The 21,594-nt window shown below is 34.2% G+C and overlaps 1 protein-coding gene across 1 annotated transcript in view; it reads right to left on the bottom strand.

The window, feature by feature from the left end:
- The window catches only part of LOC145683163 (uncharacterized), a 104,523-nt gene extending 97,483 nt beyond the window's left edge, over window positions 1-7,040 (bottom strand). Inside the window, exon 1 of the mRNA XM_081754528.1 lies at window positions 6,907-7,040. The gene's annotated coding sequence lies outside the window, so the exon portion shown is untranslated. The remainder of the gene's footprint in view (window positions 1-6,906) is intronic.
- Window positions 7,041-21,594: the final 14,554 nt, after the last annotated feature.

The following is a 21,594-nucleotide window of genomic DNA, read 5'->3' as shown; positions in this document are numbered from 1 at the left end:
AGTAAGGAACCAGCTCCATGTGCGCATGTAGATTTCTCGTGCCCAAAATACGACAATTGTCTGAGTTGACTCGGCCGGAAAGGTGGAAAGTTGATTCGTCATGTATACCACATTGTTCAAGAATGATTAATCATCACTAATGCCATCCAACATAATAACATAAAACTCAGGTCGCGTATGGTTATCTGTTTCACTCAGTGACTGAACCAAGAATAGTCTGTATGGTTTCACGGACAAACACCTACGGCAAATAGTGGTTGAGGGTACCAGCTTCTTGTCATGCACGTCGTCTATATCTTCGAGGAAAGAAAAAAATATCCCTGACAACTTCCACCACATTGTCAGTCACGGGTGAGCGCCCTGAAGCCTTCTTGTGTTGCACAGAGCAACCTATTTCAATAAATGTACACTGTTGGTCTGCTGGGTGGTTCCTTGCCCTATTGTTTGCGAAACTTAGGATGTACACTCGTTGCTGACATCGTTTCTTCAAACTGAAACACGTACTTAGTTCTTTCCTCAATCAGTGAAAGTTTCTATTTTTAACGACTGACACGTGGCGCTGTGTGAGGTCAACTCCACAGCTACTCACTACGTGAGTCAAACTTGAAGTGGTTTGCAGTATAATGACCTGCAAACCAAATTTGTTGATAAAGAATTACAACTGATTGAAGTTGTAAACCCTATAAAGAATCATCCTGTATACAGGGTGGCTCAAAAGTAGAAATACACCCCTGTGTTGATTAAGTATAACATTCTAGTTTATGGGTTTATTTGCTTTGGCTTTTCCAAGCTTAAGATGTAAATAAAAAGGCATTAACAACAAATAATAGATTAAGTCTATCTGATTGATAACAATGAGAAGTGATATAAAATGCAATGAGCTGATCAGTACAGAACTGTATACCTAATTTTGGACCACGTTGTTTTTACAAATAAGCTCGAGTCACTTTTCAATCATTTTGCGAAAGAATTCAGCATTATTATTATTAACTTCGATATTAATGTAGATTGGTTAGCACCTTAGACCAAAAAAAAAAAAAAATAATAATAATAATAATAATAATAATAAAAAAAAAGTTGAAGCTCTAATCCGTATTTAGCAGTTTTAAATTAAAGTTAAAATAACGTAAAAATAGAAACTGGAATACTAAACCAGAAAAATATAAATACACTGCTTGATTTTCTAAGAAACGTAAATTGGAACGCCATTTATGGGAAACATGGGATAGAAGACAAATTTTGCAATTTTCTTACTATGCTCAACAATAGTTTTTACAAATCATTTCCAAAACAAAAAACGTACGATAAAGAAAAAAAACCCTAAAAGTTGGATAACGCAAGAAATAAAAGAATATAGTAAACTGAAGCGAAAATTACTAAAAGAAAAAAAAACGTTTCACTTTATAGAAAAACCGAAAGAAACAATTTAATTAAACTCTGTAAAACCTTAATTAGAAACACTAAACAGGCGCGCTACACCAATATTATTACTAATTCTAGGAATAAAACCAAGTCTCTCTGGCAATCTGTCAGAGATTACATAAACATAAAAGATAGAAAAGTAAGTAATATTAAAAAGTAATCATTGACGATACAAATATAAGTAAACCTGTTTGAATATGTGATTAATTTAATAGACACTTTACAGAAACAACGAACAAGCTAGTGAAAAGAAGGGAATTCGATACAGCCATTAAACTGTTAGCAAACATGATAGCCCGTTCTGTTTACATGATAGTTCTAACACAGATATTAGAAAACGAGGTCTTGCATGAAATTAGTAAATTTCAGGAAAAAAAGTCAACAAACGACGAAATACCGACAAAAATAATAAAACTATGTAAAGATTCATTGACACCGCATGTAACGTATTTATTTAATCAATGCTTAATAAATGGTGTATTTTCTGATGCTCGTAAAATAGCTCAAGACCAATATACAAGAGGGGAGACTCCACATCCGTCAAAAATTACAAATCAATCTGGCTGCTACCTGCTTTAAGTAAAATATTTGAACATCTAATAAAGAGCAGACTATTGCATATTCTCATACGCCAGAATATTATAACGAATGAGCAACACGACTTTGTGCCCAACAAAAGCAACCAAACCACTGAAAAAAATAAATAAGAAATGTTTAGTACTCGGTAATTTTTACAATCTGAGTAAAGCATTTGATGTAATAAATCTTGACATTCTTCTAAGAAAAAAAAACCTAGTACATTACGGGTTATGTGGAAATTGGCTCAAATTTTTTAAATTTTATTTAGAAAATAGGAAGCAATCAGTCGAAATTATAAGAAATACTAATAATACTCAAACAAAATACAAATCGACTTATCGAGAAATAAAATATGGAGTGCCACAAGGCTCGATTCTAGGTCCATTCCGGTTTCCACTATATTTAAATGATCTACCTAGCAATATAGATACCAAAATTATACTCTATGCTGACGATACTTATGTTATTATCAAAGGAAAAGATAAAAAATATCTTCTTAACAATGTACATGACATTAAAAAAAAACTTCGCTTTTGGTTTGATAGTAATCAGTTGGTTTTAAACAATACGAAAACACAATATATACTTTTCCACTTTGCACGCGCTAAAAATATCAATAAATCCACAATTAATCCAAACGACCCATCCATACAACGGGTCAACGAAACAAAATTTTTAGGCATTATTATAGATGAGCAATTTAGATGGAGTAGTCATATTGAAGCAAGTATACATACACGAAATTCGAGGCTATATGAACTAAGAGTGTTAAAAGACACTTTAACTCTAAAAGACTTTATACAAATCTACTATGGGTCAATATACCCTATAATAAAGTATGGCATCCTATTTTGGAGTAACGCAACTGAAAGCAAATCTATATTTGTTAAACAAAAACAGACCATCCGTACTATTGCAAATTTACTTTACACTACAAGCTGCAAATCATGCTTTGAAAAATTAAGGATATTACCAGTTTCATCTATTAATATATATGAAGCATCCGTTTTCAGTCTAACGCAAAATGATAATGAAGTGAGAGATCATCATCATAATACTAGAGATCAAAACAAAGTCTTACTTTACTAGATTATAACTTGTGCAACAGGGCCCCAGACACATGGCAAATACAATATTCAATGCTTTGCTCAATCAAATAAAAACAGAAAAACCTAAATAAATTTAAACAAAGCTTAAAAACGTATCTAACAGAGAAAGAATTTTATAGTGTTAAAGAATATCTAGAAATATACGTATAACAATGTAAAATATTTTATCTATATGTTTAATCACTTCTGTAAATCATATTATGTTTCTTTTATAATGTTAAACAAATACATGTGAACTGAACCCTTTAAATACCATGTACCGGTTAGATGGAGTAAATAAATGAAATGAAGATTCCGAAATATTTTTATAAGAAGCAATATCACTGCAACTCAGTACATGTGAAAATCAGTACACTTCAAATGTGCAGGATACTTGTTCTGATCATGACAAAATTTTTCTCTTCAACACTTGACAAAAATGTACATAAAACGCTGCTTACGCGCTTGTGACTGCTAGGTCGTTCTTTATAATATTTTCCTTAGTTACATAATTTTACTTAGTTACGTTAATTTGAAAACAGGAAATTTCTTTAGAATTCTAAGTGTTTTCCTAAAATGTAGAAGAAAAAACTAATACATTTCAACGCTAGTTTCACATAGCGTTTACGCGACAAACATTTGTAAAATATTTTTACGTAATAACAAAGAGATAATAATAGAAAAAAAAACTGTCTAAAAAGAAGATAGTTTATTGTAATAGACTTATAAGAATGAGAAATGTATCTTACATTGACAGTTATAAGGAAAGACACAAACAGGTCATAATAACAGGAAAGGAACTTCAGTTTGATAATACGCGTAAAATTAGGATAGAGAAACACAATGAAAGGTACTTAGTAAGAAACCTTCATGAGTAGAAAACAGAAAGGAATTATTAAAATAACACTAACATTCCGTGTTGGTAATATAAAAAGGGAGCCGAAACAAATATCAGGAGATTTTGATTGTTTTCTTCAAGTTCCTTCCAACTTGACTTGTTCAGAACGCCTCCTTTTTCTACGTAAACAGTAAGCTCTTAAAAACTGTGCCAAAACTATCGTAGTAGGTTTTCTACAAAAGTTAAATTTGAAGAAATACTATTCTTCTAAAGATGATTACGAATTAGCGATCCACTGTTTTACATAACATGATTAACTAAGTATTGTATTCACCTTAGGCTTATTCTTTGATTTAAAAAAAAAAAAAATAACAATGTGTATTACGTTGTTCTCACGAAGAAAGTTTCAGACTATGAACTAAGGCAGTTTTCGTTACTGATGGAAAGGGAAAAACTAAAACTAATTTCAAGGTCTTAGGCCAGTCGATCAGCAAGATATTAATAATTTCCTGGTATTATTAATAAGGATTTCCATTATTATCCATTTTAGGTTACGTTCTTTTAATTTATATAAAAGACTTCCATCAACGATAAATGCCAGTGATAGTTCTGTACAAAGAGACAACAATATTTCAGTTAAAAAACAAAGAAAAAACGCAATTAGAAAATAAAGTTAAACTAAATTGGAGGACTCACAATTAGGGTACTGAATAAGTTGTTGAAAACAAATGTACATAAATTTAAGTGTTACAATTTTATCTCTCTCACAGACTGTTTAAAACACCATCCATACATAACAATTATTTATTTATTAACTAGTTGTATTCAGCTAAATTCCTGAGATTAAACACAAAGTTGTATAAGGATATGTTCTAAATCTGTATACTGTAAAAGTATGTAGTTTATATTACACCTTATGTATGTAAAAAGGCATCATCTCGAGAGAAACTTTGTTCTTATTATACTATGGCAAGAAATATTTATCTTTAGAATTAAAATGATCCATAGGAATTCTTTTCAAGCTCAATCCGAGATCAGTTTGGAGGCAGATATTAGATTTCATTAGATACAAGGTTTTACATGTATCAATATGTACAAATCCATTTCTTCATTATATACATTAAGATATCTCGAGGCAAGTTGCGAACGTGTATGCAAGATAACAAACCAGTATCTGAAAAAAAAGAAAAAAAAATGTGTGCAATCTACATATGCGTACAGGATTGTGTAAGTACGCACAACAACTGAAACAGATGGAGAAGAGTTACCATATTTAAAAATATCGAGGACACAGAGACGTACAAATAATAATAATAATATTCAAAACCAAGATTTTTGTATATAAAACATATTATATTGTCCTGAAAGTCATGGAAGTCCTACAGTATAATTTACAATTTTTGAGTGTGTTTTTTCCTATGTACTATTTTTGCATTGTGTGTAGTTCGTAATTTCGGTTTTTTACTCCAATTTTTTTGTTCTCTAAGGTGCATAATTAGATCTACTAATGTTTCGGTCATTTTCTGAGAAATTGGACTTGAGTAACCATTATATACGAAGATGATGAATATAAACTAAATTTAAGAGTATTATTTTCTTTCTTCCCCAAATCACTTGGTAGTGATTACGGTTCGTTATTTGTAATTGTGATTAGTATAAATACAGTGTGGATATATAGCACAAATTTACAGTGCATAAAACACGAACCAACGTCTGCTAAGTGGCCACTAATAAACGCGACTGTTATTTGATTGAGTAAACGCAGAACTGCTGCACTGGGACTCACCGTTAGCGAGGGGGAGCATACGTAACGAAGGTAACGAGTGTCAGCGATGCTAAACATACGCATGAACGTGGTCGATTACAAAGGTTCACTATAAGTCACAGTAACAGCTCCAGATGCGTCGATGGATTTGTGAGAGATACTAAATGACATCCAAATTTACTTTAGGATGTGCATAACGAGGTATGGCAGAGTAGTAAAACAGAAAGTTAGATATTTAACATACATGGTGAGTGAATTTGATGCTCAGCACGACTAAAAAAATAAATTGAGAGTTGAATGCAAGGTGCAAGAGCATCTTAATATAAACAGTTTAAAGGAAACACTTCTATCCTTCCTTTTCATTAAAGGTATGCAACAGACTTCGATATATCACTTCGTACAGATTGACAAACTTTCAGAATACGAAAATGACGATGGGTTCACTCAAGCAGACAGTTCTATCAAATAGAAAATTTATAGGTAAAATATGTTGTGAAACATTTTTCGTGAAGGAATGAGAGCGTAAATAAAAGTGATTACTGTCAGTGCACAGCATATTGAAATGAATTCTGAGTAATTGTAAAAGTATTGTATGTGTAAGTGTGTTCTTCCACTAACTCGTTTATGCGAATATCTCCCGTCGCTGACACACCTGCTCCCTGCGAATGCACCCCCTCGCTTACATTTGGGCTCCCCTGCTGCACTGACCCAGATAGTATTCGTGCTTTTTAGTGGCCACCTAGCACAAATTGGTACGTATTTCATGCTTTGTAGTTTTTACTTTATATGTAAACACAGTATTTACTGTGTCCTGAAATTAATTTGCAAGTACTAATGGAGCTTTTCATTTTTTGTATACTGTGCTAAATGAAATAGGAAGCTCTGACCTAACCTGAAAATTTAAGAAATATGTCAAAATTTAGTAGAACCGTCTAATCGAGTAAGGCCGTGATGAGAATATGCTTTTTTTTGTTTTTAAAAAGAATCGTATTTTGTTTCGTCCTTGTTAATAATTATTATTTTCTAAATAATGCCACACTGATTCTAGATTTGTACGAACAATTTTATTAGATTCTTACATTTTACGTTCCTTGAATTTTGCCTGGATTTTTCGTTCGTGTCTTAAAGGCTAGTTGAATTTAGAGAGACAGAGAGAGGGGGATACAGACTGTTGGGATGGGAAATATATGTGCAAAAAAGAAAATTGAGCATACCATTACATAATAATATAAAAATAATGATTAAAATCAATAATTTTAAATATTGCTATACAAAATGCAGAGCCATGATTAGTGCGCCACAGCCAAGAACGGTGAAAATCATTCGCTTCTTAATATCAGCTGTTTACTTATTTAATCCCTTGGTTCAATCTACAATCAACGGCATATTGAAAGGTACGATGCATTCATTTTCATTTTTTTTTTTAAGTTCTAATATCACTAACGTGCAAATTGCTTAAGAGTGTGGTTAAAATAAATGCAAAATTTTCAACACTTTGATATTGCAGTCATACCAGTGTTTCGCATCCCGTGCGTTGTGCTCCTGTGTGCAGAAATTTGCGATGACAAGTACGGAATAAGCAACATCCTTATATATATGTACCAGAGAAGGCTGTGAGCAAGAGCCTATCTTGTGGTAGGCCCGTATACAGGGGGTTCCGCCCCCCTAAAATTTTCACGGTAGGTTTGCAAATGAACTACAATATAGTGATGAACTATAATATTTTTGGATCGGGCCCCCCTTAGTTTAGCCGGGACCCTCCTACATTTTTGGGCTGGCCACCGGCCTGTCTTGTGGTTTCCAAGGGGGGCAAGTATAAGCGACGTTTCAAATATAGTTTAAAATTTTGCTGTAACTAATGTAAAAATACTGTTGGGTTATCGATATTCTGTTGTACAATTTCCTCTAGGAGAGGGTAAGCCCCCCTTGCTCTGATGGGCACCCTTGACTATGAGTAAGCCCATTAGTAAGATTCCCTTTCATGGGTTTTGGCGACAATACTTATTTTTCTTTTACTTTTATTCTACATTTTTTTCCCCTAAAGATCTTAGCTTAGGCGAGCCGTTTCTAGCAGTGAATCGCCAAATAAGAGAAAAAAAAAAATAGAAAGAAAAGTAAATGCCTGAGCATATATCAGTGCACATATGATTTCACAATTAGAAAGATTATAGCTAAACCAAAATTTGAATTTTGATATCATTTTACGAAAGTAAATATCTAATATAAGCTACAAATTCGGAATCTAGAGCGATAATTTTTAATGCACTTGCTTTGATATAAATCTATTGTTCAAAGCTCTCGCGAATGCATTAAGCATCTTTTGACAGTGCCGTCGTCTAAGGGGCAAACCTAGTCACCACGCACCTATTACAATTCTCATCTTTTCCAGAGTTTCATAGGTTTCACATCGATAAATAAAAAAGTATCTTATGCTCTAAAATTAATCTCCAATTATTTTATTTACTTTCACTTCTTCGGACATAAAGGAAGTACAGAAAATTTATTTTGCTTAATTGAAAATCACTGAACTCTCTCACAGCCTGTATCCTGCGCGTCAGCCATTTTCCTACTAAGGTGACAGAGGAAGGTCAACAGCCGCATGTCTGTATACCCCAAGAATGTTATAAAATAGAGGATCTGCCCATACGTATATTTATCCTATGAACTCAGTGAAGCCGAAAAACAACTGAGCATCATTTGAGCTGGTACGTCTGATCGGCTACTTTCGTTTCCGCCATGTTTGTTGACTCGAAACATCCTGATCTTATTGGCGCGGAGCGGGCAGAGTAGGTGTGGCGGAACTGTGACGTTTGGCTTCATGATTTTGTTGTATGGGCAAATCCTCTATTCTATAACATCCTTGGTATACACATCGTTTCGAACTTCATGCAACAAATAATTAAGGAAAGCTCTTGTCTCGAATAAAGCATAATTTAAAATGTATAGCAGAATTGTTGGAAAATTTTGTTTAAGTGCAAATTTCACATACTGTATTAATATTTTTAAAAACCAATTTTTACAATGCAAAATCATTGAGAAAATAACAATGCAACAATGAAAAGTTTATCTTTATTTGCGTAAACTTTACGGTATAATTCTTTGATGCGGAGTAATGAAAAAAAAAAGGAAAAGAAGAAAACTTTTCGTCGACAATGAATAGTACACAAGAACTCCACACTATTTAGTTATGTGTACTTTTGCAACCTGAGCACTTTCTGTATTTTTTGGTGGCATCTTTTGCTTCCCCTTTCCGTATATATAAACCCCTAAGGCGCACACAAGTAACGAAAAGCTGACTCGAGTAAAACATGTCTTTACAGTGCAATGAGTAGAAAGTTTATTAAATATGAAAGAAACTGGTTGCATAAAAAATTAAAATAGATAAAGATATTAGAATATTTCATGTACAGTAAATATTATACATTATATACAACTATGTAAAACTATGATTGAAATTAACAATAAAGCATAATTTGGAGAAATAAAGCATAAAATGGGTTGCTCTACTTATCATATTAAAGGTTAGCATGGAATGTTTCACAAATGAATTTTAGAAAATAACCCCTCCCAGTGAGATTAATTATGAGTCACATTGACCAACTCTAAGTTCCAATGTTCCTATAATTTACCGGTAAAAAAAAAATTCAACCGGCTGCCGCCCCTCAAAGGCCGCGACCCTACGCACGTGCTTAGTATGCCTAATGGTAAATTCGCCAGTGGGAACTCTAGGTAGCGCCATAAAGTTATGCCTAGTGATGGGTAAATTCCTGGGAAGATATTTTTCGGGAATATTCCCTGGAAAAACTCTCGGGAAGATTCCCAAAATTGGGAATATTCCGGGAATTTATGTAAAAACACAAAGAAAAGTGAATTATGTTACTATACTACGATATTAAAGTTAAAGTCGTTTCTTATCACCGTATATTATTACTGTTATGTCCGGAGAATTCTTCAAATGTGTATTCTGTACGGTTTTATATTGTATAAGAGAGTGTACGCATAAATGTATATTACTTACAGTATGTTCTATGCAAGTGAATATGTGGAAAAAATGGTATAGTAAGTACACATACTTTTACACTGCTAAACAGTTTAAATTTATATGTGAGTGGATTTTCTAAACATGACTATACTATTGATATTATTAACACATTCAATTTTTAAACGTTATGAACCAATTAGGTTGGGTAACTGTCAGAAGTCACATGTCTCACCATGTCTTAGAGGACACATTTGCGCACACATATTTATGTTCACAATATTTGCAAGATAGTGAACTAGCTTGATAATTTAGCACGTAACATTGCCACACACGACCTTTCTTCCTGCCTATTTCTCGAAATTTCATGCGTTAATTCACATGTAAAAGAAGTCCGAGCAGGTTTTCAGAAATTCGAGTCAGAGACAGGAGACAGACCAACGTTTATTACTAACGGTGGTTTGGGGTGTACTTCATCTGTATTTCTACACAATTTCTATACTACCTTACAAACTGGTTCCTTTTCAACATTTGTAAATTAGTATTTGCTAGTTTCTAGTGCAAATGGAATTGGAACTTATAATATCATATTAGTTATATAAAGTATTGTCAACAAATTTTATTTTTTAATATCCAAATTATTTAAAACGTAGAAGTAAATAATAATAAATGAAAATAAAGTAATTAGACACATGATTCTTATAAATTGGAAGATGAAGTAAAGAAATGGAAATAAATTCCTTCCCGGGAATATATATACTAGGAAAAAAAACCGGGAATATTTCCATTTTTTATTTTTCCTTTCCACCTGGAATATTTCCACTGCCCATCGCTAGTCATGCCGTCCGCTGCCTATCTTTGCTCATTGTAATTATTTAGGAACTGTGTGTCGACGTACATATTTCTTTGGAGGTGGGGGACGCCCAGGCCCGTAGCCAGGGGGGCTAGAGCGGGCAATGCCCGCTCTAAAATATATTTTTCCCCCTGTAGAAAGGACGTTGTCCAGAAGTTTCAAATTGTTTCAGCAAATGTCAAGTAGGAAAATCTTGTGATTTTATTTACTAAATAAAATTGAACTTAGCGTGCTTTTACTACTACTAACAAATGAAATTGAACGTGGCGTATATTTCTACGAAAAACAACAGTTATTTTTATTGCTAGATATACTCGATAAGAGTTTGAAGAATCACAACCACGACAAGCATTCAAGGCGTTGGACAAGATGCCCTTCCAAAAAATACCCATATGAAAATTTGCCCGAAAATAGGCTATGTTACATGAATGTGAGTGCCTGGTCTGTGCATGTGTAACATTGCAGGTAAAAAACATTTGTTTTGCCGACTTGACAGTACATGTCCCACGTGTGCCTGTAATTAACGTGTAAAATATGCAACATGTTCATGTTCCTTACAGTGCAAGGAAAACGCATGTCTCATATATGAAACTGGTACCGAAGCTGTGATGTCTGGACCTCTAGAATAGTCAGATTCAAAAAAATCAGTGGGGAATTCGGAAGTTTTGTTTATTGTAAAAGCGGCAACAATGCTGTTTTTCAGGTGATTTGTCTTTGCGGGGAGCACAAACGAAAATAAATCAATGATTGTAAGATGTTTCTAAATAGCAGTTTGCATCGACTAACTTTGTGTTTTCTGAGTGGCCCCGAACCATTTGTTTCACGATTTGTTTACAAATATACGGAATGAAGAGAACGTTAGTTCCTTATATGCACTCAGAGGGAAAAATCAAGATGGCACCAAAACACCGAACCTATTATTAAAAAAAAAAAAAAAAAAAGATTTTGTCACACACCATTATAATCGCGCGCAATAATAAGTAGCAGAGTGCTTCGCGAATTTCCAGAAGGAAACAAAAACAGTAGAAAATGAACTATAGGCAAATGTACCTCGCCAGACGTTTCCAATTACTCTACTGACTATTATAATACCATAAATATGAAGCAGGCGTCCATCAAGTCATTTTTTGGTGCGAAAGTTATCGAAAATAAAACTAATTCAGAAGCAGGGTCACCTGTATCAACTAGTGTAGAAGGTCAAGAAACTAAACGTCAAATATCTGATTTCCACCATGTATCAGACCTTGGTGATATAAAACCCGCTCAGCCGCATCTTGCAAATTTTCCAGGGTTCCAGCATTTCTGGTTCAATTCGACGATTTCGTCCAATGTGGTACAAAACGTGGGATTGGCTCGAGTATTCTGTTATGTTAGATGCTGCCTTTTGCTTCCCATGCCGGAAATATCCGTCAAGAAACAGTGATCCCTCATTTGTGCAGAATGGTTTTACAGACTGGAAGCATGCAACCGAGAAAAATAAGGGATTTTCTCGTCACGCCGATTCTGAAACTCATAGGCACGCTGTGACTTACTACTTGGAGCAACGGAAACGTGAGGACTAGGGCGAAACGGCCGTGAAGAAGGTGTGTAGTGATGTAATTATGAATAATATGTACTATGTGAAAAGTGTAAAGGAAGTTATTCAATTCTTGGCTGTGAATCAGTTGTCCTTTAGGGGATATTTTGGGTATGAGCAACTCGGAAATCAATCAAGTGGTTTGTTCTTAAATTTGTTTGAATTTAGTATTCGTAAAGATTCAAAATTAGCAGAAATTGTCAAAACTCCCTGCCAATGCAACATACACTAGTCCGGATTTCAGAATGAGATAATTCATTTCATGGCAGAATCTGTTAAGGGGAAAATAGTAAATGAAGCAAACGAAAGTACATTTTGTTCATTATTTGCAGATGAAAGCAGGGACAAGCAACGAATCGAAGGTTTGTCTGTCGCAATTAGGTACCTTGTGAATTTTAAAGTGCAAGAAAGAATATTTGAAAATATCCTTCACGATGCAATGAAGGCATATGCCTTAAACACTTCGATTCAGCAATCATTGAAACGCAAATGTACACTCCCCAGTCGCTTAGCTGATTCGGTTATTGATTTGAAAGCCATAAGTTTGAAGAAGGGAAAGGAAGACGAGAAGGAGCTGAAAAGATTATTGTGCGAAGTTCTCGGTATCTCCGTCGAAGAAATTCGGAGCAGATTCAGTGAGACAGGGACAGCTGTGATTGGTGCCATTCACCACTTACTGAGCGAGAAAAGAAGAGAAGAAAATTTGAAACCTCTGTGTGATGTTGTAAAGGGGAACAGGAAATTTCGGTGTAAGAAAACCCGGTGTAGGAAAATTCGGTGTACGGAAAACTCGGCATGGGGAATGTTAGGTGTAAAGAAAGATCCGTTGTAGTAGAGCGTAGGATTTATTAAAAACTCAACTGAGGATAAATGAGCGTATTAGTTTTAAGTTCAAACTTTGTGTAGAACGTACTTTTACTGTCTACTATACCAAATTTTAAAAAATTGTGACCGTGAAATAATTTGAATTCTAGATTTCGACGGATTTTAACATTTCATGGAGCTTACATGACGAGAAATTTGTTTTTTGATGTCCGTTCGTGTGATTTAGCGAAGCGACCAACGCTACCAATCGACATTTAATTTAAAACTTAAGTTTTTATGTTGTTTTGAAGGATGTCTCCTAGAATTTTTTACTTCAAAAAGAAAAAAAAGTAGCTTACAGAACGGGTTAAGTTGAAAATCGTAGATTTTTCAAAAATATTCTGACGAATTTATGTCTATTTTATAAATAAATATTTAAATCTAAATTCTTCAAAAACGACATAGTTTATTTATGTTACTCAAAGGTGTAAAAATAAATGCCTCAACTAAAGTACCTACGCCTGATTGGAGGAGAAGTCAATAAGGAGTCAATAGGGTTGCAGTGCTTGTTTGCCTTAACTTAAGGCAAACAAACTAGTGTCTGATTGGAGGAGAAGTCAACTATTTGTACAAATATTATCTGATAAAACCATCCTGCTTTATATTTCCCTTTCCACTAAGACTTTTTTGACCAATATATATTTGCATCTTACGTATGTATATGCAGAGTGATTCTTTCAAAACTCACGGATTTCATTTGGCTCTAGAATTTCTAACTGAAGGCCGGTTTTCATGCGGTTTGTTGCAAATCATCAAGGGAGAAGGGGAAATTTATGGGACTATGTTTACTCGTTTAAATTCATCCGGGGTAATATCGAGCAGGCCGCAAGAAAAACAGCAAATATTCGCCATTGTACGTTACAGTTCGAATGAGATACTGGATATTTGAAGCGAAATTGAAGAATACAAATTAAGTGTTAGTGAGAATACAAATTAAGTGTAAGTGGTAACACACATAAATCACATGTTGAATAGCCGGTTTCTCGCTACAAACGACAGAGTAGCCGGTTTCTTGGATGACTTAAAGAGTCGGTAACTGATATCTTCCACAACATCCGCCAGCGGGATCCGATGCTTCCCTGTCTTACTCAGAAGGATCCTGTTTCCTGCAGTTTATTCACTAACGACCATATTATATTCCTGTCTGGGGCAGGACGTGAGGCAAAGTTGCCCTTTGCGTAGCAACAACAACAGATCCCGGTCTCCAAAATATTTTTAACGATAAAATCACGTTGCTCCAAAGAGTACATTATTGTAACTGTGTCCTGATGATATTGGTACAGTAGCACAGCATAATTCTCAATACAACGGCCCAGTTTCCTGTTTCTTATTGACCGCCGCGAGGTTGCCATCTAACGAAGAAGCTCAAATCTCCACACCGCACCTCATCTAATTCCAATTCGGTACAGTGGCGAATATTTGCTGCTTTTCTAGAGGCGTGGCCGATATTACCCCAAATGAATTTAAGCCAGTAAACATAGTTCCATAAATCTTCCAACGTTCCTTGATCATTTGCCACAAACAGCATGAAAATCGGACTTCAGTTAGAAATTCTAGACCGAAGTGAAATCCGTGAGTTTTAAAAGAATCACCTTGTATATGTTTTATGATGTACTATATAGGAAAGGTGTTTTTAGTTGTTAATATAACTATTCTCTGAACTTATAGTTGTAATTGTTTTATTTCTGACAGAAAGTACGAGCTTCATTGTGTGATGAAAAGTAGTTTATAGTAATACCCCGCAAAAGACATGCAAGAGGTATTGGACTCAAGGCAATAATAATAATAATAATAATAATAATAATTTGATTTTTTAGAAGATTTTATTCGTTACATTTTATAGTTTTCGTTTTCACAATATGAAGTGTCGTAAATTATCGTAAGTGGTAATATTCAATATGTATTACACCGAATCTACCTTACACCTAAATTTCCCCACACCGAGTTTTCCGTACACCGAATTTTCTGTACACCGAATTTTCCTAGACCCGTTGTAAAGTACAAAGACCTGCATTGCAAAGTGCTTCAGAATTTGAAGCAGGAAATAGATCTAGGAAATCGACTGACCAACAAGACATCATCTCTGGAAGAGCTCACAAAACAAATTGGAAAATATGGCGAGGCTTTCCCGGGCCTAAAGATGCTTACAGAAGCTGCTCTAATTATTCCGTCTTCTACGTCCACGGTCAAAAACTGCTTCTCACATCTGACAGCTCTCCTTCGACCTCAACGTCTGTCTATGGGACATGAAAGAAAATCGGACCTCGTTCTCCTGGCTTACAACAAAGATATTCTGCGTGCACTAGATCTAGACCAGCTTGTAATTGATTTACGAAGTGCTCACGTAAACTCCTTTTGATGTAATTACTTACATAAGGAATGTAAAAAATATTTATTTTACTTATGTCAGGGTTGTTTCTGAATTTTTATACATAAAAATAGTCCATAATCTACTTAATAAAAGTATTGTAGTTCCAAAATAATGTAATTTATATAACAGTTAATAAATGTTCCTAAAATAAATTATTATTTTTTATTACTTTCAGTACTACTTAGTGTATTAAAATATATATTGAATTATATACCATCGTTTTAACAAAAAAATGTTAATGATGATATTTGATAGTCGTAGATTTGATACTGTAATATTTATCAACATAATAAAGTGTTTCAACTTTCTTATAGACTCCATAAATAAATAAATATATAAATGAACCTAGACATTGACAAAGACAAGCGCCTCAAGGAACAAAAACTATATATATATATATATATATATATATATATATATATATATATATATATATATATATATATATATATTAGAGAGAAAAAGAGTTTTTATGTTCCTTGAGGTCCCTGCCATTTGTCCCCTCAGTATTCATCATTGCCCGCCGAATATTCCAGGGTTTTTTCCCTGACCTATAAATTCCCGGGAAGGAATTTATTTCAAACTGTTTACTTTATCTTCCAAATTATAAGAACCATATGACTAATTACTTTATTTTCATATATTATTATTTACTTTTAGGTTTTAAAGAATTTGGAGGTTAAAAGTTTAAAATTCTTTGACTGTACTTTATATAACTAATAATATGATTTTTAAAGTTCCATTTCCATTTGCACTAAAAAGTACGCTAATTGTTTATATTGGGGGCCAAAACTAGCAAATAGTAGGATGATTTACGGAAGAAATGAGTTGATAGTGATGTTCAAGTTGTGATGAAAGTATCGAACACAATTTTTTAGGGCAGTAGGGGATTTGTACAAACCGTAAAGGTAAGTGGAAGTGATTTATGTGAGAAAAGAAAGTGAATTGTTGGTAACGAAGATATAAAACCACGTGCCAGGCGGGGCTCTATCCCGCCTTCACTCGCTAACGTTTGCTCTGCAATGCTGCCTGAATTTAATGTTGGTAACGTAATTTAACGTTGAAACCATAAAATAACCGCATCGGAATAGAATATCGCAAAAAAGTAAGCGCAAAAGCTGGCCCCCAATGCTAAACAATAGCCAAAATTAGCAAAGTACTAATTTACAATGATGAAAAGGAACCATTTTGTAAAGTAATTTTGAATTAAGTAAACTTATGTAGAAATATAGATTAGGTACTATTAATAAACCCTGAACCACCGTTAGTAATAGACGTCGGTCTGCTTCATCTATCTGACTCGAATTTCTGAATAGGTACTCGGACTTCTCTTACATGTGAATTAACGCACGAAATTTCGAGAAATGGGCAGGAGGGAAGGTCGTGTGTGGTAATGTAACTTGCAAAATTATCTTGCAAATGTATCTTGCAAATATTGTGAAAACACATATTTATGCGCAAATGTTGACAACATTGTTTATAACATTTAAAAATTTAAAAAAAATGAAATGTAATCTTTGAGTTTTGCGTCCCACAATTATGCCGGTTGGGCTAAAGGAGACGGTGATGATGAGTAATGAATGAAATGGTGGATTAAAGAAAGTGGGAGGAAACGGGAAAACCCCGAGAAAACCATACACACGGTGCTTGTCCACCACAAAGTTCACTTGGCGGGAGTAGTGGCCCCGTTATATTGCGCCGAGTCAGCAAAAATTTTTGTGACGTCATAGGTCAAAGGTTAATGACCTAGGGGTACATAGGACCACCCCCTCTAAATTTTGGCAGGGGTACCATGGCCCACCCCCTAAATTTTGGCAGGGGTACGTAGGACCACCCCCCTTAAATTTTGGAAATTGCCAAATCTAAAAATTTGGTATGGTAGCCTAGGACCATAGTATGTACCTCTATCAGTATTGGGTGTCTATGTCGTTCCCTTTCATGGGTAAAAAATTGCCAAAAATTCAAATTTCGGGGTTTTTTGACCTAATTTATCCCCTTGGATGAGGTGTTATTACCTTATATAGTTATATGGGCGTATACAGGGGTCCATTCCCTTTCATAAGACATGGGTATATTAATGCACCCCTTGAAAAATTTGGGAGGGGTACCTTGGCCCACCCCTTAAATTTTGGAAATTGCCAAATTTAAAAATTGGGTGTGGTAGCCTAGGACCATAGTATGTACCTCTATCAGTATTGGGGGTCAATGTCGTTCCCTTTCATGGGTAAAAAATTGCCTAAAATTCACATTTCGGAGGTTTTTGACCTAATTTATCCCTTTGGATGAGGTGTTATTACCCTATATGGTTATATGGGCGTATACAGGGGTTCATTACCTATCATAAGACATGGGTATATTAATGCACCCCTTGAAATTTTTGGGAGGGGTACCTTGGCCCATCCCTTCAATTTTGGAAATTGCCCAATTTCAACATTGGGTATTATAGTACAGGACCCTAATATGTATTATGATAAATTTGGGTGGTCCACCTCATTCCCTTTTAGGGGTAAAAAATTGCCAAAAATTCAAATTTCGGGGGTTTTTGACCTAATTTATCCCCTTGGATGAGGTGTTATTACCCTATATAGTTATATGGGCGTATACAGGGGTCCATTACCTTTCATAAGACATGGGTATATTAATGCACCCCTTGAAAAATTTGGGAGGGGTACCATGGCCTACCCCTTAAATTTTGGAAATTGACCAATTTAAACATTTGGTATTATAGTACCGGATCCTAACATGTATTATGATAAATTTGGATGGTCCACCTCGTTTCCTTCTAGGGGTACAAAATTGTCAAATTATAAACGTAAGCAATACGTTGTACCACGTGTTTGGTCTTTTGGCCCAATTTAACCTCTTGGATGAGGTTGTATTACCTTATATGGTTATATGGTTATGTATAGGGGTCTATTCCCTATCATAAGACATAGGTACATTTGTGCACTCCTTTAAAAATTTGGGAGGGGTACTTTGGCCCACCCCTTAAATTTTAGAAATTGGTCATTTTATATATTTGGTATTATAGTACTGGACCCTAACATGTATTATGATAAATTTGGGTGGTCCACCTCGTTCCCTTTTAGGGGTACAAATTGCCAAAATATAAACGTAAGCAATACGTTGTACCACGTGTTTGGTTTGACCTAAGTTATCCCCTTGGATGAGGTTCTATTACCTTATATGGTTATATGATTATGTATAGGGGTCCATTCCCTATCATAAGACATAGGTACATTTGTGCACTCCTTTAAAAATTTGGGAGGGGTACTTTGGCCCACCCCCTAAATTTTAGAAATTGCTCATTTTATATATTTGGTATTATAGTACTGGACCCTAACATGTATTATGATAAATTTGGGTGGTCCACCTCGTTCCCTTTTAGGGGTACAAATTGCCAAAATATAAACGTAAGCAATACGTTGTACCACGTGTTTGGTTTGACCTAAGTTATCCCCTTGGATGAGGTTCTATTACCTTATATGGTTATATGATTATGTATAGGGGTCCATTCCCTATCATAAGACATAGGTACATTTGTGCACTCCTTTAAAAATTTGGGAGGGGTATTTGGCCCACCCCTTTAATTTTGGAAATTGCCCCTTTTACATGTTTGGTATTATAGTATAGAACCCTAATATATATTACTATAAATTTGGGTGGTTCACCACGTTTCCTTTGATGGGTACGAAATTGCCAAATTTTAGTACAACCACGTGTTTGGTTTTGGCTCAATTTATCCCCTTGGATGAGGTCCTATTACCTTATATGGTTATATGATCATGTATAGGGGTCCATTCCATATCCCCTTAAATTTTGGAAATTGCCCAATTTAAGCATTCGGTATCGTAGTACATGACCTCAACATGTATCATGATAAATTTGGGTGATCCATCTTGTTCCCTTTCATAAGTAAAAATTACTAAAATATAAACATAAGCAATATGTTGTACCATGCGTTTGGTTTTTGGCCCAATTTCTTCCCTTTGATGGGGTTCTATTACCTTATATGGTTATATGGTCATGTATATGGGTTCATTTCCTATCATAAGACATGGGTACATTGACGCACCCCTTGAAAAATTTGGGAGGGGTATTTTGGCTCATCCAGTCGGTTTTAGAAATTGTTTTAATATAAGCATTTGGTATCATAGTACAGGACTTCAATATGTACCACTATAAATTTGGATGGTCCACATCGTTCCCTTTCATGGGTAAAGAACTACCAAAAATCGAATTTCGGAGGTTATTGACACCTATTTAGCACGTTATATGGTTTATTACCTTTATATGTTTATGTTCCCTTTTAAATTTGGGAATTATCAAATAACAAAATTCGGTAAACGTTTTCTAGGACCCATTGGTGTTCCTCTTATGGCCAAATATTCAAAATTTAAATGTTATTGACCGGTTTTATTATTGAATAAGTACAGGATTTATTACTTTTTTTTCATAAGACACAGGTGTATTTGTGTATCAATCTTAAATTTTGGGAGGGGGTACATTTCTTATTGTCGTATCAATAATTGGTAATTGGATAGTATATCATTCATTGGGTAAATCATTGTCAAATATGAGTATGATCACGTGATCAGTTATTAACCTATGATGGGATTAGGAGTCCAGGACATTGGTACATTAAAACTTTGTAGTATAATTTAAGAATTGTCAAATGAAATTACGTCATTGGTTTTGATTATTCACGCCAAATATAAACGTAAGCAAGACGTTGTACCACGTGATTGTCCTTGATGAGGTAGTGTACAGGGATTCATTTCCTTTGTTGTGGTACTTCTTAAGTTTGAGTACACACACTTCTAGAAAACAGTTGGTTCTACTCAGGTAAACAATTGACGGACATTATTGACCTTATTGAACATATAATAATATGATTAACTCTAAGACTTAGGTATATCAGGAGAAGTATTCTTTAAATTTGGGAATGGTGATAAACAGAATTTTAACATAAGGCGCGAAATTAGAAACAATACATTGAACTTTAGTCACAGCTCATAGTCTAAGATCATTGGTGGTGATTGATTTGAAATCTGATAGCTATCCTTATTGAATCTTATGACTCATAGACGAAAGGCAATACATGCTACAACACTGGCAAAGTTATTGTTAATGCAATTTGATTGGTTGATCACTATCTTTCCTGCAATCTGATTGGTTGATCACTATCTTTCGTGCAATCTGATTGGCTGATGATTTTCAAATCTTTGCTGTATTCAGTTTTAAGTTTTGTTTAACATTTAAAAATCTTGGTTTCGTTCAACATTTTGCACTCACTGATAAATATGATCAAAACCGTTTATTTGTTAATCGAATAGTTAAAAAACGGATAAAGTTTGACGGTTAACCGTGAAACGTAAAATTTTTTTAGTTTGAAATTTTTTTTGCTTGAAATTTTTTTGTTTGAAAATTTTTTCGTTTCCAAATTTTTTTGTTTCAAAATTTTGTTTGAGATTTTTTCGTTTGAAATTTTTTGTTTGAAAATTTTTTCGTTTGAAATTTTTTGTTTGAAAATTTTTGTTCGAAAATTTTGTTTAAAATTTTTCGTTTCCAAATTTTTTGTTTGAAATTTTTTGTTTCAAAATTTTGTTTGAAATTTTTTTCGCTTCAAAATTTTGTTTGAATTTTTTTTGGTTTGAAATTTTTTGTTTGAATTTTTTTTCGTTTCAAAATTTTGTTTCAAAGATTTTTGTTTGAAATTTTTGTTTCAAAGTTTGAGTTGACATTTTTAAAAGTTTGTGCACCTATTAGTAAAGAACCGGAACTGTTTAGAACAAAAACCTTTGACAACATTGTGGTGCAATAGTACACGTCAGAACCTGGGGTTGTACTTGAAATGAAAAAACACAATTCATTGAAATGGATCATTTTATTATACTCCACATACATCCATACCAGATAGTGGTTCTGGATATTGTCGATACAATGTATTTTGAACTTCTTGCACTAGTTTGTCTTTAGCATATAATTTTAATTCCAGTTGAAGTCTTTTAAGGTCTAATGCAATATCAATTGGTGGAAACTCAATGTCCATTTGATCACAAATAAACTGTTTATCAATACAGGTATGCACCCACGAACGATGTTGACAACCATCACAATATCTAGATACATGTTGTACAATATGCATAACACATTTTTCAAAATACTACTTTTTCAGGAATATACTAGTTTTGTTGCACACTTCCACTGCATGTTTAACACACTGAAATACGCTGATGAATTTGTTCCATTCAGTTTG

Source organism: Thermobia domestica, chromosome 4, assembly GCF_964235325.1.
Source record: "Thermobia domestica chromosome 4, izTheDome1.hap1.1, whole genome shotgun sequence".
Classification (NCBI taxonomy): Eukaryota; Metazoa; Arthropoda; class Insecta; order Zygentoma; family Lepismatidae; genus Thermobia; species Thermobia domestica.
Note: the sequence above shows the minus strand (reverse complement) of the source record. Positions and strands in the feature narration are given on the sequence as shown.